We start from the raw sequence: 22,578 nt of genomic DNA, 5'->3' as shown, positions 1-22,578 counted from the left end.
GGGAGATGATCTCACCCGTGGGATGTTCTCCTCATTGTTTGTGAAGGGAGTAAGCCAGGATACTGAGAAATACTGTGTTTAAAATAAAAAATAAATTTAAAAAAAGCTGAATTGTTTACACACAGCCCAAATGTTTGGAAACAGGGAAGTCCTACCCAGGAAGGCAAAAGGAAAGGCACAGTTAGATTTCCAGGTCTCTAGGTGTGGACTAAAATTGGTTTAATAAATGAATCCACTGATCCTAGATGTATTGAGTGCAGGCCTTATTGCTGTTACAAACCACCTGACAAGAAGATTACTCACAACCTATTGTGGAGACAAAGGGAACGGAACTATCTGAATGCTTTTAGACACTGCAACGTACCCTCCAGCCTGAAGAAGAAGATGAGAAATCAGGATTAAGTGACCACTTCATTGCTAGCCACAGATTACTCAGGTTACTCATTTTCCATGCTGCTGCAGAACTGGGTAAGCAGGACTCAGACTGTCAAGTTCACCAGAACGCTGGGAAAAACATAATACTCATATGTGTTTACATATATATCATCACATGAAACTATTCTCAAAATCCATCCATCAATTTACATGCTCTGACATCTTGCTTGTATTGAGCGCTCTGAAATTCTCATCAGCTTTTCAAATATTCTCTCCTCCTGCAGTAGCAGGCAAAGCTTACTACAATTCATTTAAAGGCATTTAAAGATAAGGCGGGTTTAATATTATTTGGCGCGCTCTAACTCTTCAATCAGATCGCGTCTCCTCACTAATTTATTATAGAAGCTTCTAAAAGAGAAGTTCTACCTATGCAAGTAATTGCCATGTAAATTATTATAAAATCCCAAAATTCTTGGGAATTTCTTCAACGCTTTTGTTCTGTGATACACTGACATGTAAAATCGTCAGCTCACCACTGCTCGTGAGAATCTCTATCACCATGTGAAAACACAAACAGTGATAATCCTCTGAGAGGAACAGCAGACCGCTACTAAGAAGAAACTGTTTCCACCACATGTAAACCACAGCAAATCTCTTAGCTTCTCTCTACTTCAGCTCCCAGCATACACAGGGACAGCCCCTCCTCTTGCCTCAAGAGGTTATCTCAAGGAAAAATTATATCAAGGATCACGAGGCTCACTGACATTATGGATATACCAGACACATCACCAATATGCACACATTATGTCAAATTGCTAAAGTTATCCATTTATTTTCTGTGGCAAACGGGGTCCCTTCTTTCTTGGTTTGCACATAACATTAGGTGGGTCAGGAAGCCTTTCCATTAGAAACTAACCAATACTTTTTTCCCATTTTTATCATGGAAATGACCCTTTATAAGTCCTTTTCCTAACAACTTTGCCAAGTTACCTATCACAGGGAAAGTTTTCCACGGTACTCACACTGATGTTTTGGGACATATTTTAGTTAAAGTTTCTGAAAAGAGCAAGGAAAAAAAAACACCACATTCCTCTTACTTTGTCACAGGTGTAACAATTCCCATGTTCACAAATTCATATGCAAGTTGTAGGACAGGGACTTCAAACTTAAAGAGGATAGGGAGCATTTTCTATCAGGGAATATCTTTTTGCAGACGCTGTTAAAATTTATCTGGTTAAAACCACATTTTAAGCTTGTGGAGGAAGGCATAGCTCACACAAGTTTCATAAACACTTGCTAGAGCTACCAAATACATGAAGACAGAAATTTCACAAGGCTTAAATTTGGGCTGATTCCAGGGGAATGGGAAGGAAAAATAAAAACAAGCCACAAAATAAAATAAATACAAAATGAAAAACAACTTGTGTGCAAAACATACTGGGCAACCTGATCTATAAGAATCAATGGTCATGCCACTTATAATACATCCAAATCAACTCATTCCATCTGTTCTCACCCTTACCAGAAGGGAGGGTCTTTCAAGACTTCCATAAGCATCTGTGTCATCCCTTAAGCAACGAAATTCAGGTTTCTGGAACAGCTGAAACGATTTGCTTCACAAAAAGAAGGAACATTACGGACCCAAACGAATAATTCATTTGATGACTTTCTTGTCTAAGTCAATACTGGAAATGGTTTAAAAGTTCATTAAATTGGTAGATTGAGAGAGCAAGGCACTGAAAGCTAAGACTAATACCCTGGGGTATCAATATAGAAACAATTCCATTCAGGACGTTTCACAAAATTTAGAAAACTTGCTTTGATATTTAGACTTCTGTCGGGTCTATTAATTGCAATCATCCAAAAACAAAGTTAACTGAGGAAGCATTGGGGCCCTTGTTCCATTTAGTTATGGAGAACTGTGGGGAGAAAAATGAAGGTGGTATTCAGTGTGTGCCCCATTCCTTCTGTTCCTTCATACTCAGAAACACCAGCCTCGCCGGATCTTTTTTCTGAGCTAATGCAAGTACTCTTACGCTTTGCTCTCAGAGAACATGAAAAACTGCACTAGCACGGGTCACGAAACCTCACTTCAAAATATCACGGGTAACGGTTGCAAGCCTTAAATACTATTCTGCTGTTTTCACCTTGGCTGACTGCTCTCCTTCAGTAAGTAGGTAACCTGTCTTTTTTTCCTTTCCTTTTGCTCACAGCTTCTCCCCACCTCCAGGAGGTCTCCAGACACACATACACTTACATACTTGCAGTCTTCCAGTGTGGCAGGTGTAGCAGTACTTTGGCAAAGTAGTCACTCTGTCCTTAGTGCTCTACTAGAACAAAAGGGTGAAGAACTACTGTACTGGGGGTTCGAAAAGGGACTCTAAGGCTGAAATAATCAGAGCTGTGAAAAATTATCTGGCTTTGCTAGAGCTTGAGGCAATTATTTTGTGTTTCAGCCATCATGGCTGCAACAATCGTGCTGTTCAAACTCACTCTAGTATAAAACCTCCTCGGGTCCATTCAGTATAGATTTCGTTCCAATCCAGAACTACCACAAACCTTGGAAAGCCTACTTTGATTTTCAAGCTTGTCATTAAAATCTGCCCCCATAAACATGTGCACATCAATTTCATACGATTTGAGTTTTCATCGAAGACTGAGAACTACCAGCCTTCGGCAGATTTCCACATGTGCAGGGGTGCACATGTCCATGTGTGTGAGGGAATTAACCGTTTAAATTTGTGTCTGGAAGGACACTAAAAGGACTCCCCCATCCATTGGGCAAGACAGAATTTTTCATGAGGACAAAGAGCCCAGCTTAAACTGCTTTCAATGCACAGATTCAGCTCCTCCAGTAATATAAACTGATGTGGCTCTGCTCTGCTGAAGGAAAAAGAATTGTCATTATATGGTTCGGTTCAGTTCAGTTTGGCTCTGCTTCCTTCTTAGTTTCCCTCAAACTCAACACTTTGATACAATGTTTTGTTACAACGGTTAGAGGAAAAAAAAAAAAAAAGGTCTCAGGTAGCCAAGGAGTTGCGATAAAGGAGCACAGTCCCTGAGCACATTAAAGCATACTCTTCCTCTGCTAGAATCACTGGACACCTTTTCAGCCAAAGTCCACCAAGAAGCGTATTTGATAAAATTTCTGGTTGTTTCTAGAGAATCCTGGACTTTTCCAGGACCACACAGCATTTCATTATGACAATGTGACGATCACGACTGCTCAACTCTTTCTACAGATTGTCTCACGCTGATCTGCCATCTACATTTCTTTCTACGATAGGGTTTCAAAACATAGTTGGAGTAGTCAGCCTCTACTACTGAAAAATCATACTATTGCAGTGCAACAAAATCCACAGGCAGAAAGCCAAAATTATGCTGTACTATGCTGCGGATTTATGAATCTACATCCTCAGACTCCAGGAGGTATTAACCAGAGGTACAGCAGTAATAAGTTGGGTGGATCAACACTTTGGGATTCCTTAAATAATAACAGAAAACTTGTAATGTATTAATTGTCAATGCAAAGAATACGGTCACGGTCCCTTAATTTAAGGGTGCAGAAATTTTATAATACAACAGGAATTGGCATCTGGCTAATTCACAAACATTTGCTTGACTGCTGACTCTGACCAACTGAAAGATTCTCCGTATTTTGAGGGAGCCATGAATTCATCCCATTTTCTTTTCCACTATCCATATTCACCGGTAAACAAAGAAAATCATACCACAGGGAGTATAATATCAGAGGTATTTTCCACTGCTATTTTAAGATACTCTTTCAAAAGAGCAAGTTTCTCTCTATCCTATGTAGCTTTTAAAGAGAACCACAAGCTGCTTACGTCTACTAGGTCCTTCAAAACTAAACAGAGAAACCCACTGGGAGGCAAAGAGAAATCTTTCTAAACCACAAAACAGACTGTTAATTGTCACTGGCCTCCTGCTTATTCCCTCCTACCCCTTGAGACAGGATATTGCATAATCCTTCTGCTGTTACTCTTTTGCCTAAAAACTGCTATTTGGGTACACATGGTAGTATTACAGTAGAAGAAAACACCTCGTGATCTCATAAAAGAATGACTGAATTCTTTAACCCCAGGAACCCAAACATAGCACCCTTTTAAGACCTCATACATGTATTTTTAGTGCCTTCCTTCCCAAAATGATGTTCAAGTATCTGCTTACAATACTGAAAGAAGAATATCTTGCTATGTATTTTACCCTTTATGATTTACAGGTCTTTTGATTTTCCGCCCCAAAACAAAAAAATAAGTGGAAAGACAACAGTGGGGGATCTTACAATGACAGCAAAGCTCAAGAATATTTGCAGTAACGGAAAGAAAGCTTTCAGCCTTCTCTCACGTAATTTATGCACTAATAACTGAGCATTACTTCATCACTGTCCTCAAGCATAATTGTCAGAAGACATTTGCATAGTTATCTAACAAAAAATTCTGTTTGGCAATCAACTTGAGAGAGTCTTCTATGTATAGGAACATATACGTATTCATTCTTCTTGAATAAAGCTACAGCTTCCATACTATACAGACTAATGCGGAACTTCTGAGTGTCTGTCATCGTCTTCACCCATGTCGTGTTTGCGCTCTCTTCCCTCTGAAGTCCAAGGGATACGATTTAGCCACCTGGGGCATGCAGTAGACCCCCAGCGCGTTCTCTGCTCTCCATCACAGCATCTTCACCTGACGCAGTGAGACAACAGGAGGGACGGAGCACTCGGAAGCCAAAACGGGAAAACCACTCTGTCGTTTTGCCTCTGGCTTCAGCTTGCACTTACGCAAGTGAAAAGTATCTCCCCTGTAAACCAGTGACAACAGTAAGACAAGCAGCTCTGCTCCATTTAGTGATCCCTGCCTTGTTTCCAATTATTCTGTCATTTGAATTCCCCATTAAAAAAAGTCACATCCCCGGCTATGTGAGGCTGCCACATGGTGACATGTTATTCTGTCCCTCTTGTCCTTCCTCTGCTCCTCAAATGTCACAATGAAAAACTTCAATCTCGTCTCATTCCCTCACCATTAACAAGAGCCAGAAGGTCAAAAGGAGGATTTTTAAGAATGTCAAAAATAAAGGCAGTTTCAAAAAAGCCCAAGTTTACACCTCAGGTGTCGTCTACTTCCAAGCAGAATCATAAGGATTGTATCCAGTCAGAAGGCAAGAGTACCAAATGAAACCTGGATTACTTCTAGCTTTTGAGCACAGAGCAATCAAAAAACCACATACTACACACAGTACTTACAATAAACTATTCCACTATAAACAGCTTGTGCAATTCAAACTTCTCTCTTTTTTGTTAATTCACGGCCACTGGAGATGGTCAATTAAAACCACCCACAATCTCACTGGAAGCTGAAGGATGTGGACAATGAACACAAATCCTTTAGAACACTTCTTTTCCCTTGCTTTCCTCAAAACCCAACTTTACTCTGAAAAATGACTACACTAGAAACAGCGGTAGCAATCACCAGCATTATCCTCACTAACTAGTGAGAAGGCTTCTGCAGGTAGTAATGGTTCATGTCTTCCATCAAGCCTAAAGCCTAACACTTAATTGCTTTTACTGCCAAACACAGTCTTAATCATACTTGGCAACACGGTGTGGCAAGCTAACGTTAAAACACTTGCACAAAATTAATCAGAAGTGAGTTCATCATTTCAATTCTGATATAAACAATATTACATTAATTAAACACTTAACTGAGAACGTGCACTTTCAAAACTCCTGTCCCCCAAATCATTCCGACATGTTTCTGCTCCCTTCCACAATAGCAATGAAATGTCATCAGCAAGGTCATGGTTCAAAGTGATTTCAGGGCTGACTGCAAATCAATGCCAAATCACAGATTGTGTCTTTAAAAAAAAAAAATTAAAAAAAAAAAATCTTAAGTTTTGATCAAGAGGGACTCGTACCTTAGCACGGGATGACGCTGTTTAAACAATTCCCTTAAAGATTCTCCCAGTCATAACCAAAACAAACCCCTGCCTAAAGACATCCAGGAAAACCAGGAAACCCAAAGGAATATTATTTCTAGTGTGAAATGCTGACAGCCCAAATACTGGGAGAATGCGCAGTTACATTCACCCAAATGGCCTCCGTTCAGGTTCTGCGCTTAGAAAAGCCAAAGCCAGACAAACGTACACTAATGAAAGCACAGCGTTTACAAAGGTACCAGCAGCACCATGGCGTGCAGAATTCCTCCTACCCTGGTCTTTCAGGGCACTCCTTACTCACCCCAGCACCAGCCAGATGACACTTGTGTTTGCACACGTTACTCGTACTTCCCCACCCTTCTTTGCTGCCATCATCACTTCACAGCAGAAACAGAAAATACCAAGGAGGTATAGCCTTCTCCCTTATTAGTTTTCTGTCTTACCTAATAAATCATTATTCTCCAGTGCATTCACGATTTTTCTGCTCCTGACTGCATCCTACTTACCCATATTGCTCTAACAGCAAGGGTTTCAAAACCAGACAGGCTTAAAAACTGTCCCATTAAAAACCTAGCTATGCCTTCATTATTTTTTCCCCTCTAAAACTTGAACACTGGTAATAACAATGGAGAGGGCTCTAATCTAGATACAGATGCCAACAGTTAACGGACACTTTTACTACTATATTGTCTTCATCTACTTTAGTCTACTACATATTTTATCCAGAGACCAAAGGGATAGAAGTACTCCTGAAGAGAAGTATATACCTGTACTCTAACTCCAGAGCATGACAAAAGTCAAAGAACCTGTTTTCTAGTTGGCAGCCGCGAAAAATTGGACAGAAACAACAGCTAGTGTAGAAAAAGCTGTTAGAAAAAGTGCCTTCTGCAATGCAACGTATCGCTGCAGGCAGACTTATTGCAATTTTTGACCATTAATCTCCAAGGTAAAACCCAAATATGCTTTGACACAAACATGGGCTTCGAGAATACTCGCTTTCATCGTATTCCAGTCTGCTGGATTACTTTACACAACGCGAAGATTCCCCATTCCCAGCACAAATCTCACGTTCTCACCTGTCCACATCAACACACTCGATAATGCAATCAGTACTATTGCTACACTAATGCCTACAGTGAATGAATGCTAATTCCTACATCAGGTCTTTATTTAACTGAATGGATGACTCGTGCTTCTCTTAGCCTTCTGAAGTCACAGTGCATATAAACACCTGGCAGCCTTGGCATCATTAGCCTATTTATTACCTTTAGCAGGTTTAATATTGCGAGAATGGGAATTCAGTTCCTCGTTTCCTCCATTTTTCTCTTCCCCAACCCACCATGCACTAGGGATTTTGTGCCAAGATTCAGGAAAAGGAATGACGTTTCACAAGGAATATTAAGTACATCTCTTCCTAAGTCTGACCTTCTCTAGAGTTCTGCAATGGCCCCAGAAATAAGGAGACAAGCTCAGATTCAACTCATACAGTTGCTCAAAAAGCCATCAACTGTGCCATGTACTAACTGCAAATGAAAAAGAAAATCTCCAAATGACAAATGGCTTGCTTTCAAACAGTGCCTTCTCCCAGAAGTCTGTCTAATAGCAGAATCCTTGGAAACAGTGTTCCCATGGCCATGGATATTTGCTTCCATGGTATTCAGACAGTACCTTGCAAGTTCTGTACCACACATCTAAAAAAACATTTCCTTGAAGCTCCACTCTCCTCTTCAACCCTTGGAAATGCGCTGGTGCTGTACACAATTCCTGCATTGGCCCCATCCCTCTAATACATTAGATAAAAACTTTGACACACTCATGCTGCAAACATGTTTTCCTCCTATCTGCTGACACACTGCTACTTTCACAGTTTGCGAGGCTGTACAGGTAAAACGTAGTCGTCTAATCCAAAAGTTACCACAGTACTGATGGAGAGAGACTAGTAAATTCAGCTGCATTCCGATCACAAGTTATCCCCACACAAAATGCAATCACTCCTAGCAGCATTCTCCCTCACATGAAATCACTGTGGGGAAAGGCAATTTCTCACCAAACAAAAAGCTGACAAATTCGCCTGGAACCAAGAGAGAGAGCAACTGAAAAGAGAACTTACTTATCAACAACGAGGGATGTCCCAGAGAATTTAAATGTTCCAGAGATGCACTGAAGTGAAGAGGCTGTGCAACTCTCTTAAAAATAAATAAATAAAATGCTCATTTAAGGAGATTCCTGTTAATACTCATTTGTGGAATACAGTACAAACCACAATGGAATTTTGGGTCATTTCTGATATCCAATTTTGTTTCTAAGCAATACAAAAAGCACACCCAGAGAAAAGTTACAGTGAAAATAAAAAGGTACAGATTAATTGAATTAGGAAGAAATTTCAGTGCAGGCTGAGGTAAAGATTAAAAAAAAAAAAAAAACCAAGCAAATTCAGTTCCTGAGCAATTGATTCTGCTCTCAAGCTGTGCCACAGCATATGGAAAGCCACACAGAATGGGGCCACTCAGTCACATCCAGGACAGACCAAGATACAAGCTTAAAAAGACCTTTTTTTACAATAGAGACAGACTGTTTGGAACAGGAAGAAGGCAGAAGGCTTCCTTAGCATACATGGCATGTATATGTTCATTGGTATACGTTGTATGTATATGTTGATATGGTCTTTCTATAGAGATAGATAAGAAAAGCTACTCTAAATATCCAAAAAGAAATACTCACCTATCAGCTTCCTGCGCCTACCACAAACATACCTCCTACCTACCGCCCTTGTTCTCAAACCCACGCTGTTCTTTAAGGTCGAACCTTTCAGCCGGTCTTACCTATTCGGCTTTCCTAAGTTTCCAGGCTCTGGGACAACACATCAGCACGCTCATCCCTGGCAGAAAGGAAGTTTGGGTCGAAGGCAGAGTAAATTCAGTAGGCAAGGCAATAGCAATAGAGCACCGGGAAACAAAGCGCTCGGTCACAGAGCAATCCTGCGCTGCAGCTGGCTTCAGCCATCGCTTTATCAAACAGATTCCCTGGCTCCCTCCCCACCCTGCAGCACCAAAGGTCTCACTCACAGACAGCAGTTAATCATCAGATACGAAACTTGTCTCTCTTGGTAAGGAGATTTAGACGAGACAACATTATGTAATAACATGTTTTGTAGATAGGCAAACAACTCCATGACTGCAACATCACACTGAAAATCATTTAGTAAGAGCCTTCATAGGTACTGTTATTCCACTCTAAAATAATACAGCTACAACCCACAATTCATACGGCATTTTGGTTAAATAAGCATTTCTCCATCCCAAAAGAACTTCAACTACCATGAAATCTATAAAAGTCAAAACATGCTAGTAGGTATTTCTTAACCGTAAACACAGTGCTGAAGACAGCTTAGAAACATGAACACGTTAAATCACTCCAAATGTCTGAACACACCAATTTTCTCTGGAAAGCATACCCACGCGCCCCCAGCCTTACAAACCACATTCCTCAAACCGGACTCAGATCTACATACAGCAACTCTCACTGCAACTCTCACCTTCCAGATCTTCACTGTAATTGCTTAGATGCAAAACAGAAGCACAGACACCCCTGGATCTAATGGCATTTGGGGAAGAAGAACAGAACATGTATGAAGAAAACAGATATGAAGAAAAGAACCTATGTGGAGAGTGTGCTCTCAGAGATGGCACAGCTTTCCTGAGTATATGCATAATAGAGGCAATAAGGGTTCATTATGATCACCTGTTCCAGCCTCTCCTACGTAGAGCCCATAAGATTTCCCTCCCCATAGAAGTCCTGTTAGAAATAGAAAAAACATCCTTGGCTTAAAATTTTTTAATGATGAAAAAGCTTTATGAACTTGTTAGTCTAATGAGTGCTGCTATTTTTAAAAAATGCACCCTCTGTCTAGTCTCAGGATGTCCAACTTCAAATTTCCAACACTGGATCTTGTTAAATCTTTTCTCTCTTGGGTAAATATGCTGTTCCTCACCTTGACATTTCTAGGCAAGGATCCAACCGCTTCTTTTGTCCTTTTGGAGCCACTCAAGACAACATATGCTCTGAGCGGTTTTACAGCCCGGGCCTTTTCAATGTTTTTTATACTGCAGTGGGCTGCACCTTGCACACAGATCTTTCACCTGAAGTGCACACAGCAAAACAGTAACACTTGTGCACCTCACAGGTAATATTCCCACCTCCTCCTCTATCTTCTCACATTCATGTCAAGGGCTACTCCCTGGCTGACTGCTTGTCAACCCTCCCAAGCCTTTCCAAAAATCACTAACCCTGGGGCACAGAATCCCCTCACTCACCACTCCTTGTGGTACGACTCCACACCGGCTACGCTGAAGTGCATATGGGCTAGCTGCGCTCGGGAACTATGAAGTGACCCCACGGCTTTTATAGAAGTGGTGCTCAGCCTCCACCATTTACTCCTTTCTTTGTACGGTCCTATAATAAAATGGAAGTATAATAAGTAGACTGTGTTTTCCAAAGCAAAATCCTGGAGGAAAACTCTAGCTAGCACACAGCTGAGAGCCGATCTTCACCTGAGCACACAGAGCCACTCACCTGCTCGGTGACGAAGAGGACAACGCAGCGCCCGTTCCTTATCAGCCCTTTCTGCCGAACGATAGCCACAGACCGCGTCACTGACGGGCAAGAACCGCCACCTTCAACTTGCATAGTAGCGTATGCTGTAAAGCATTAAAAAATAAAACTCAACCAAACACACAACCACCTCCCGGCCACAAGCACCCGCTCTCCGGAGGCGGGGGGGGGGGGGGGGGGTGCGGAGCCGGGACCGCGCCGCAAGCTCCCCCCTCCTCCGCTCCCTCGACTCCTTCTCACAGGCGCAGAAAAACAAAACAAACAACCCCCACACACACAAAAACCAAACCACAAACCCCAGCTGCTATTAGGAAAGAGGGACTTACCAGGACCCTCGCCAGGAGAAGAAGAATGCGCACAAGCAGCAGCATCCCCGCCGCGGCGCTGGCTGAGGGCTGCGCCCGTCAACTCCGCAGCTCGGCGCAGCCGGGAGGTGAAGTCCCGCTCCCGCCGCCGCGGGGCTCCGCTGCGGGCTCAGCGCGGAGCGCACACGCCGCCCCCAGCGCGCACGGACCCACGGACACACGCGCGGACCCACACGCAGAGTCACGCACGGGCGGGCCGGCCCTGACGCCCGCAGGGGCCGCCCTGCGGCAGCCGGCCTCGCCCCTTCCCCGCCCGCAGCCCCGCTCGGGGAGGGCCGGAGCCGCCCGCCCGTGGTTCACCGCCCGGCCGTCCCCGCCGGGGGAGCCGCCTCCACCGCCCCGCGGGCGCCCCCCCGTACCTCTCCGCCGCTGCCGGGCAAGCCCCGCCGCCCCGCAGCGCCTCTCGCCGGCGGGGAGCGGCCGGCCGGGGGCCGGGGACGCGGCGCGGGAGCCGGCGCCGCCGGGGCCGTCCCGCGCTGCGGGGAGCGGAGCGGCGGGGTCGGGCGGGGCGGGGGCGCCTCCGCAGCCTCCCTTCTCCCTTCTCCTCCCGCTCCCCTGCCGCCCCCCCCCGCCCCCCGCCAGCGCAGGCTGCCCCCCCGGAGGCGGTCGGCGAAGGGGGCACGTCCCGCCGGCGGCAGTTGCGCTTCCCGCTACCGTCATCGCCACGTTTTCGGCGGTGGTTTAGTAGCGCGGAGCCAGCAGCCCAGGAGGCGAGTCACTCATCTCCCAGAATGGGCTTGGAAGGGGGGGGGGGGGGGGGGGCAAAAAGGTGTTTACAGTCTTACGGTTTGTCAACCCTTAGGAAACAGGAGCTGTCTCTGTTCGGCGCCCTGGGCGAGAGCAGCGTCCAAAAGGTAAAACGGTATTTAGGTGTATAATAAAAGGCTCTTGCCGTAGCTGGCCTCCCTACAGCTATACATAATAATTCTTAAGCTTTATGACCGCCACTTTTAATGGTTCAAGTGAGTTAGATTTATCGAACAGCTACAAGTATTACAAAATACTCCAAATTTCAAAACTAACCAAGCAAACCAGCATCTTGATTCATCTAGATGAATTGAAAGATTCATTCACCCTCACAGGCATCCTCTGGCACCTGAAGAGCTCACCTAGCAGGCATCTAAGAAACATAATAAAACGAATTTAGCACTCAGGTATATTCCTTAACATGGTAAAATACGGTTTTGAAACTGGTGCAGTAAACAGAGGTAGGCCACATGACCATACTTCAGAGCTTTTCTTTGTCACAGCTGCAACTGAATTGAAAATTGATCTGATCTGATCACTTCCAAAAAATGACGATGCATGCAACCAAAATCTCCTGCTCGGCTTTCACATGTGAAGTTTTAGCATAAAAAATGCAGTTTATGCACAATAGCAATGTAATGTTACTGGTAACCTTCAAATTCCTAGCGTTGCACTTTTAATGAACTTAATAAGCTTCTATTATTCCAAATGATGCGTATGTTGGCAAGTTTATACTCAGGAGGTACAACGTTTACTTGTAAAGAATAAATCCAACCCCTTTGAAGGCTAATTTGAGTTTGCTGCCTGTTATACCCACAACACTGTTCTTTGACTTGTTCGGAAAAAGCTGTTGAAGGGACCTGCTCTAAATTAAATGCTCGGGTACATCGTTTGTCTGTAATTATCAGAGTAACACATTGGTCTCTGTAACAGTGTGAATCACCATATAAAAGATACACAGGTGAATATATTCGGTCATGCATGACAAGTATTAAAGCAACAGCTTCAGATCCATGGGTTTTTTACAGCTTCATCTTACAAACGTTGTTTAGGGGGCTGGTGAAAGGAAGGGCTAATACGCGTCCGCACGGCAGCTGGAGAGCTCAGATACAGCGTTACCAACCGGGGTACCCAAGTACAAGGAGAATTTCTGAGAACCATCACAGACCTTTTGTATTCCTGTTGGGATAGAAAGCAGCCGCTCTTAGAGACTGGAGGCCCCGTAATATTTTGCTAGCGCTGCCCCATACCAACCCATATTTATTAAGTGCTCCTTGTCACCCATAACAGACCACGTGAACCGAGGGCTTTATAAATCAGGATTACAGAAATCTGTGGCCTGTTTAGAACCAAGCGAAAGTATTCTTGCTACTATTTTTCTTTGGCGACTCCAATCTCCATCAGAAACACTTGCCTCACTGTAAAGAATTACCTCACTATAAAGAACTACCCCACTATGGTCCCAGGCTGCAGCTTTATTAGGAATGACTCACAGGACTCAGGCCCTTTTACTGAGTCCTATGGCAACTCTCCTGTCCTCCGGGACAGTGGTTTTCCAGTCGGTTTGCTTCTCCGGGTACGGAACTGCTAACTCCACGCACCAGAAATCGAGGCACTTCGACATTTCCTGATATCCTGGTTCACACAGCCACAACATCTTCCAAATGTGAAGAACTTGCACAAATGACACAGAGTTCAGGTTCAAGAACGCTAACAAACAAAACCTAGATTGCGTTCATTTCAGGTAGCATTATGGAGTGCTCTGCAAGCTTTTCGTTCTCCTCACCTTAATCTAATCTACCAGCAAATATCAGAAAACTAGGCTATTGAGGCAATTTGCTAAACCAAAAGGTTTTGAGTAAGAAATCGTGTGGTGTGGCATGAAACAGAAAAGAGATTCTTTAATGAACACCCATAGTTGTTAACAGCAAGAGCTGCTGTGGGATAACGACCTTTCACTCCTAAATAGCACAGGTGCTAGGAGAGGAATTTGAGCACAAAATTTTAAAAGAAAGCCTTGTCAAGGAAGCTGAGATATGCAAGTTCTCATCATCCTTGTTATTTTCCAAATAACTCCCTGGGTTATTTTCCAAAAATATAATTGTGGCCATAATGAAGAAAGAGAAGTGTGCCTGTTACTAACTCTCGTTGCTCAAGGTTTTGAGCTGTCACTTGGTGGAGGTCTTCATAAAAAAACACAATGCCTTCATCGATTGGAAAGTTACGGAACCTACTGCAATACGAGTGTCCTCTTTCTGAATATATTTTGCAGTGGCTTGAGATCTTTTATGTTCTGCATTTTAAATTAAGGACTTTCTGGCATTGCTGTAAAAAGGCTCCCTGTTCAAATTTTAATGTGGCTTGTAAGACTGATGTGCTTCTCTCCACCATCCCTGAAAAGGGGGGAAGAGTCAGATTTATGTTTTGAAAATTGCATGTTTTGGTGCAGTAAAGAATAAGAAGGCAAACCAACATTGCAAGAAGAAATACACCAACCGCTGCAGAACAAATAGCACCACTACGTTTCTTTAAACCATTCCTCAGCTCGTCCAGCGTTCCTTCTTGAAAGGAGGCAGATTTACTAAATCCATGTTATCATGCCTGCTGTTTTAATTTCATTAAAACAGTTAATTTCATCTGAGAGTGTTCCTTCAGAATTTCTGCTTGATGAGCATGTGACATATGGGGTTTGTTCGAATTCGACACAACCCTGTCAACTGTTTTTTTCAGTGTGCATCAGAAACGTTCATGAGATCAGTGCAACCAAGCAGCTGCAGGATCGGGACCCACCTGCTTTTCCTAGGACTTGGATTTTGTGTTTATAACAATAGTATTGGGCTGCAAGTCAGAGGTTCTTGTCCCTGAGCTTACTTGCCACACCATTTTTATTTATGCAACATGACGAGGTTTTCTTATTGCAAAGCCAAGAAACGTACCTCTGAGAGAAAAGCAGTGTTTTTCAAGCTTCATTCCAGTTATTCACTGTTGTCTTAGCCTTCTCTTCCTCTCCAATGCTGAACAAGTGTCGTCAAAAGCAGGAGAAGGATGCAGAAAATTTTATACAAGAAGAATGAAGCCTTCTCTTGTACAAGACAGGAACATTTTGAAAAGGCAATTATTTAAGGTTTTTCTTAATGTTATTTACTACAGGAAAATTATGTCACAGGCTTAGAATTAAAAAGGGGGAACCAATGTCATTAGCTGTTCTGAGACAAGGTCAGTGAACAGATTTAGAAAAGTGGGTATTTACAAAAAGCTTTTCAGGATAATTACAGTGTCTCCTGTTCTTTTTAGAGAAGTTAAAAGCGGACTTAGAGATATCTCAAACGCATCAACTCATTTGTACTTCTCTTTCTCACACACATTTGCACTTCTCTTTCTCACATCATAAAACGAGGAATCTATTTACTTGCTCCTGCTTTTCTTCAGTCCATCGAAAAGAAGAAGAGAACGCACCTACTGGTGTCTCACTGTGCTATGTTAAGCCAATATTTGAACTACTGCCTAGAATGTACTCATGCAAGCTAAGGGAATGCTCTTACAGCCCCCGTTACCGTGTGTACGATTTACTCAGAGAATTATTTTGGTGTCAGCTAGGGCATTCTTTGCACAAGCAAGAACTATGCAAAGTGAGTAAGAGGTGTAGAATGAAATGCTGCACAAAGAAATACTCGGTTAACATCCAGGTGCCCTGTGTTCCACAGCAGCACAGAGAGAAGTGTTCCTCCAGGCAACACTGAGGCAACCATCAAAAGAACTTGAACATGTATGACACACCTGCCAAGCAGAAACCAGAAGCACAACGTATCATTTCACCCTAAATGTACCCAGGAACTTTTCAGAATTCCCGTTTTACTTCAAAATAGCTAGCTACAGTTCTATCAATTAGCAAATCCATCAGTAGAAGAGCTGCATTTTCCACAAATGTTTTATTGCAAAGAATTCAAATGGCCTCTACAAAATACAGAAACATTTCATGAAATCAGTTGATTACCTATATATAAAATCTGTGAGGTTCATCAAGAAGATAGCTCGTGTCACCTAGATGTTAGTGATCATCTAACTAACTGTCCGTTGACAAGATTTAGGACTTTTTAGAAGATGCAGAGGGAAAAAGCAAAAACACCCCTAAAATGCCACACAATAGAGAGTGAGCAGAAACAGGCTCCTCCTAGCTCATGAATTATTGTTTCTCACACTTAACCTCAACATTTTTGCTGAAGCTGTGAAGAGTTATGGCATTTCTCCTAAAAAAGCCTCCCTAAACCTCCACAAAATGACTACAGTTACTTTGGCTGAAAATGCACACACAGGACCCTTAGAGCCTGTCAATAACATGTGACTTGCAAAAACTTCTAGGGTTTCAGGCAAAACTCTTCCTTCTCCTCTGTTTGCTGTCCCTGAACTACTCCAGGGTCAAGATATTTTACCAATGTCTTTGCATCATCTTGACTCCCCGGATCATTTTGATATAAGCCAACCAGAAAATTAGTCTGTAAAACCACAAGGTTCATTTGTAGCCTTATGAGGTAATTTTTGCTAAAAGCTGTCATCTTGAATGAGGGGTTTTTTTCAACGTGCTTTAGGGGACTTACAAACACAGCCTAACTGTGTTGCCACCAACACTATAGAAAGAGAATACTTCCTACAGGCACTTTTCTATGCAGACATCCAGTTTTCTCTCTGTAGAAAGCACGTTTTCCAAAGTCAACTCTGCTGCTTGGAGTCCTTACGGCACAATCACGTCTCTTCGCTGGCTATCCCTCTCTTAGCACACAAAGACAACTGCGAATTCCTGTATTTCCAGTTCAGAGAAGCCCTTTAGTCCAAAAAATTAGTTTCTTTTCATGCTTTTCTGTGGTATGTTGGACAGTACTCTGGACAATGTTTTTTGTTGTTTCAGCCAGAAAGGTGAAAAAGGATGACCAATGTCTCTTCCCTTTTGGTTGGAATAAATGTTCATTGCCTTAAACCAGGGCTGTGACAGAGAAGAATCATTAAGATTTCTTGCTGCCTAACACCAGCTCCTAGTACAGGTACAGAAAGACAATCATTCTATTAAAAAGATTATTAAAAAAAAAATCATCTTTCAACATCTGAGGAAAATGAGCTCATGTTTGGTTAAAAGGCTACGTTTGTCTAATATTTTGCAGCCACGGAAAGGCGAAACCTACTATTTACTACCTTTTTCTCAGTTCTTCAAAGATGCTCTCCCTTGCTCTGCTGCCTGTCTGACCTCTTAGCAAGCCAGTGCAGAAAACTGGCAGGAAGTTACTCAGTTTTTGTTGCTGCTGATGTAGAGAGCCACATCCCCAGGGTGAGGAGTCAGTGGAGGACCGGAGCCTCTGCCAGGGAAGGCAGGGCTGTGCTGCTGTGGAGGAGGGAAATTGAGGGGAGAGGGGCTGGAGCACTCCATACGCTGGCACTGAGCCTTCCCATCAGCACAGCCGTCCTGTGGTGTTTGCTCCACCTTAAAAGTAATGGGTGTTTGGGTTTGGTTTTTCCCAAATAACAAGAAAAAGATAAGGTCACCAAAATGTAAATGCATCCATGCAACATTCTTGCCAGTTTTTAATTCAACATCTGGTGGTATGTGTTTTATATCAGCGGCGTTAAGAACAATGTCAGGAATGCATCCCAGTCCTATAATGGCTATTTTCACGTCAGGAAAGAAAAGAATAACTTAAAAGATAAGTGCTCTGCTCATGGTAAAGAACCACACGTTTTATTTAACTTTCATTCCGTTAAGGTCTTGCCTTCAAGAAAAGGGTAGCAGTGTGCCTGCTTTTAGCAGCTGATACTGCAGCCTGTCTAAATTACAAAATACTGAGATGAAGCATTTTTTATGCATAGTGCACAGTACCAACACTCACAGACTAAGTGTTTTTCAACACGTCCTTTTTAAAACAGTTCTTATTTTTACTTAAATTTACTTTATTTATTGATGGTTCTTGGACTTTGACGAGAAAACCTGGCCACCTGCGTGTGGCCAAACGTCCTGATCCAAGCCGAGGAGTGCACGTAACTCGGCCTAATTACTACTAAATAATAATGAGGAATTAGGCCTAATCAGTAATCTGGGATTTTTGCCACAGACAAAACCACTTCCTCTCCTACAGCAAAGATTTGTGACGGGCCCATCCTAGCTGTCCAGCCATACAATACGTCCTTCTTCAGACACCCCTCTTTGACCAAAAGCACCTGGACAAAGCTGCTGGAAAGCAACATGGCAGAAAAGGCCCTGGGGGTCCTGCTGGAGACCAAGTTCACCAGGAGCCAGCAAGGTGCCCTTGCCCAAAGGCGGCAGCAAGCGGCACCCTGGGCGGCACTGGGCAAAGCCTTGCCGGCAGCTGGAGGGAGGTGAGCCTTCCCTCTGCTCAGCGCTGGTGAGGCCATGCCTGCAGTGCTGTGCCCAGGTGGCCTCCCCCGGACGAGAGAGGCACGGCCACCCTGGGGAGAGCCCCTCAGTGCCCCGCCCCCCCCAGCACCCCCCAGCACCACCGTTGGGGTCACAATGTCCCACTGTGTTGACCCGGCGCTGCCCCGGCAACGGCCCCAGTGCTGCAGCGACAGTGTGCCTGCAGCACAGAGTCGTAGTGGGGTCTCGCCGAGCAGCATTGCAGAGCGCTAAGACCCCCTCGACAGCCTTTCTCGGGCCATTGGAGCCCCAGAGTGTGTGCTACCTGAGACTTCTGGTGTCCTCGGCGGGATGGGCCAGCTGAACTGCTGCCGTGGCTCCAGGTGAGCTCCCCCCGCGGCTCGGGGACACGCTGGCACAGCCGGGCCCCGCAGCAGCCGCCTTGCTCATGCCCGACGCCGTCTGCTCTGCAGGGACGACCCTGACCCCGTGCAGCCCTGCGGGCCTGTCCCGGGGTCACCCGAGCCGCTGCTGCGCCAGCGCGTGCGGGTGACCCAGGGCCGTGTGACGAGGGAAAGGGACCTCCTCCTCTTCAGGGACACCCTGGTCATCGCCAAGTCCAAGTAAGACTCGCAGAACCCCACTGCCTTTCCTGCCAAGCCCCGGCCCCGGCACCAGGCCAGGGACACCCAAGGAGCAGCCCCAGGCCCCCGGCACCCTGGTGCTGGAGGCACCCACGGCCATGCCCGTGACAGGTGGGCGGTAGAGGGGAGCCACTGGGCTCGGCCACCTCCAGGTCACTCCCTGCCGCTCCTCTCTGCAGACCTGGCAGCGCCCCGCGCCCGCAGCTCTGCCTGGCCCTGGGCCAGCTGCAGGTGCTGAGCACCAGCATGGGGGCGGCCGGTGATGGCCCTGAGGAGGAGGAAGGCAAGACCACCAGCTCCCTTGTCCTCGTCTGGCCCTGCGGCTCCTGCGTCGTGACCTTCCGGTGAGTCTCGGTGCCACATCCCACAGCAGGACGGGGCAGCGCCTCTGTCCTGCCCCACGGGGCTTCCTCCTGCCTCTGTGGCCGTCCCCACGGAGCAGGGCTGTGCCAGCGCCCGCCTCTGCCTGCAGGCTGGGGAGCAGCGGGCACTCAGGCTGCTTCTCTTCTCTTTCTGCAGCTCCCGGGCGCAGAAGGAGCTCTGGGTCGGCGCACTCCGAGGGTAAGCCCGGCCTGGCAGTTCGGCCTGGGAGGCCCGTGCTCACATCACGGGGGATGCTCCAGGCTGGCGAGAGGTGCCCCCGTGGCTGCAGGCAGCTCTTGAGCAGGCAGAGCTGGCGGAGCTGCTTTGCCCGCCTGTGTCCAGCCAACACCTGCCCAGCCCTGGCCCCACCACTGCCGCTGCTCTCCGCTCGACTGCCACGTGGCACCCGGCTGCTTCGAGGCAGCTTGGAAGTGCTCCCTGGGCTGGCAGGAGAGGGAAAACGCAGCTTGGGTCTCACACAGCTCTTTCTCTGCCCCTTTCCCATACACAGGACACCAGAAGGAGTGGAGGGAGCCCGGGTCACCCAGCTGCCCTCCATCAAGCCCCTGATCAAGGAGCTCAGCCACTGCAATGCAGTGAGTGTCCCTCCTGTCTCTGCTCTGCCCCCACATGCTGCTCCAGCCCAGCATCAGGCACATCGCTTCTCACCTTCTGCTCTTTTCCCCTTGCCCAGGTGGCGACAGTACGTGCCAGCAGCCTGGAGAGGTTGGTCGAGGGCCAGGCAAAGGTCAGGATCTTTCAGGGTGCAATCTTGGCCGTCCCCACCTCTCTCTCACACGTGGCCAGGGGCCGCCGCAGCTCACCGGGGGCCCTTTCTGCTGCTCGGCTGCTCGGTGAGCACAGTGCATTTCTTGCAGGCGGGTGCAGAGCAGCGGCCACCACCCGTCCCTGCTGGCAGCAAAGGTGGACGTGGCTCCTCGGCTGGTGAGTCTGGAGAAGAGGGGGGCAGGACGGCCTTTCTCTCCTCCTCTGGCAGGCGGGCACTCGCGCTGCAGGGGGGCTGCTGCCCTTCCCTCGGGGCACGTCCATCCCTATCGCTCTGTGCAGGAGACAGCTGAGCCCCCAGGACCCCTCGTTACCAAACGATGCCTCTCCCTTGCGCTCGGCGGTGGGGGGACAGCGCTGAGAGGGTCTGGGAGCACTCATCTGCTGGCTCTCATGCAGGGGTTTTTGCTTGCTTTCCCTTGACAGCGGGTGGGAGCCGCAGCAGGAGGAGGGGGCTGCCCTGGCCCTTTGCACGGCGAGGGACCTCGGCCGCTGCAGAGGCGCCTGGGCCGTCGGGCTCTGCCGGCAGCGGGGCTCTCTTTGGCCGGCCCCTGGCAGCCCTCTGCAGCCAGGATGGCACACTGCCCCAGCCCATCCAGGTAAGCAAGCCTGGCCAGGGGGGCCCCACCCCGCTGGCTCCTCTGGAGAGCTGGGCATCCCAAGCAGAGGGACCCCGGCTGGCACTCAGGGACAAAGCCGGCTCCTCCCCACGTCCCCAGCCTCCAGCCACCCCTCCATCCCGCCCCAGGGAGAGCTGCGGAGCCATCCCCACTCGCTCCTGGCCCTGAGAAACCTTCACCTGCCCCAGGGCCTGTCTCCAGCCAAGCAACTCTTCTCCTCTGTCCCCCGCAGGACCTGCTGGCTCTCCTGCACCAGCACGGGCCATCCACGGAGGGGATCTTCCGGCTGGCAGCTAGCGAGCGTGCCTTGCGTGAGCTCCGGGAGGCCCTCGACACCGGAGCGGAGGTCCGGCTCGAAAGCCAGCCTGCGTGCGTGCTGGCCGTCCTCTTGAAGGTGAACCCTGCTGACCTGGAGCCCGGCAGCTCCCGGCTCCATCGCTGCTGCTGGGCGCCTGCAAGAGCAGGAGCCAAAACCCAGCCGCCTGCTCGTCAGCCACAGTGCCAGGGATGCTGCCTGTGCTCCTGGCGGTGGTGGTCAAGTCCTCACCCGGATCCCTTGGCATTGCAGGACTTCCTGCGCAAGATCCCCTCCAAGCTCCTCGAGGCACATCTCTACGAGGAGTGGATGAGCGCCCTGCAGAAGACCAGCAGGCAGGAGAAGCTGGCAGGACTGAAAGAGTAAGTGTGGCGAGCAGCCTGCCTGCTCCACGGGCACCGGCACAGGCCGGCACTGGTCTGCAGAGCGACGGCCTCCTTGAAAAAGCCCTTTTTTCTGCCAGCCACCTCTTGCTGCCGTGGCGTCGGGTTTTGGGGGCAAGTGGCACAGCAGAGCACTTCTCTCCTTGGAGCGCTGCCCGCAGGCACTGGGGGTTGCTCCACGAAGGGACTCTTGCCAGAAGGGAAGGCAGGGAGGAGGGAGGTGGCCCTCTCTCAGCGAAGGCGGGCCCTCTGCCGGAGAGCAGGTGTGGCCAGGGAGCCTTCCCTCGGGCGCGCTTGGGTGAGATCAGCCTGGGAGACATGTGTTGACAAGGTCTAGTTCATTAACATAGCGGTCCTGTTCCCTCAGGGTGGCCAGCAAGTTGCCCGAGGCCAACCTCGTCCTGCTCAAGCACTTGCTGGCCCTCCTGCAAACCATCAGCAGGAACGTGGCCACCAGCAGGATGACTGCCGGCAACCTGGCCATCTGTGTGGGGCCAAACCTCCTGAGCCCAGCTGAGGAGCACACCCTTCCCCTGGACGTCCTGGTGCAGGCCACGGGGAAGGTACGCTCTGTTTACCAGCCGGCTACAGCCCTCTGGGCCCACCCGAGCTTTGCTGTTCAGTGGTACCTGGCTGCCTCCTCTCTTCAGCAAACGCTCTTGGGGCAGCTGCCAGCAAGAGCAGCCCCACAGCTGCGCAGAAGCCAGGCACAGCAGTGGGAAAGGCTGTCACACCCGGGTGCAAACCAGTGGTTTGCTGTGTGCAGGTGACTCAGCTGGTGGAGTTCCTCATTGACCATCACGAGGAGCTCTTTGGGGAGGAGGTGGCTGGGCTTGCCGGCACATCGCCTGAGGAGTCGCCAGCACCGGCAGCAGAGGTATGTCGGGGCCACAAACAGCGTGACAACCAAAGCCTCCCCCCTCAAAACGGGGGACTGCTGCCGCCGCAGGGACAACCCAGATCATCCACCAACCTGTGGCTCTGCAAAAGCGCAGAGGAAGGCTGATGCAGGCTGGCCCTTGCACTTTGTGCGGTGGTCCCACCAGAACTGCCTCAGT

The sequence above is a fragment of the Strix aluco genome, chromosome 2 (genome assembly GCF_031877795.1).
Source record: "Strix aluco isolate bStrAlu1 chromosome 2, bStrAlu1.hap1, whole genome shotgun sequence".
Taxonomy (NCBI): domain Eukaryota; kingdom Metazoa; phylum Chordata; class Aves; order Strigiformes; family Strigidae; genus Strix; species Strix aluco.
This window is presented reverse-complemented; position numbering follows the sequence as displayed.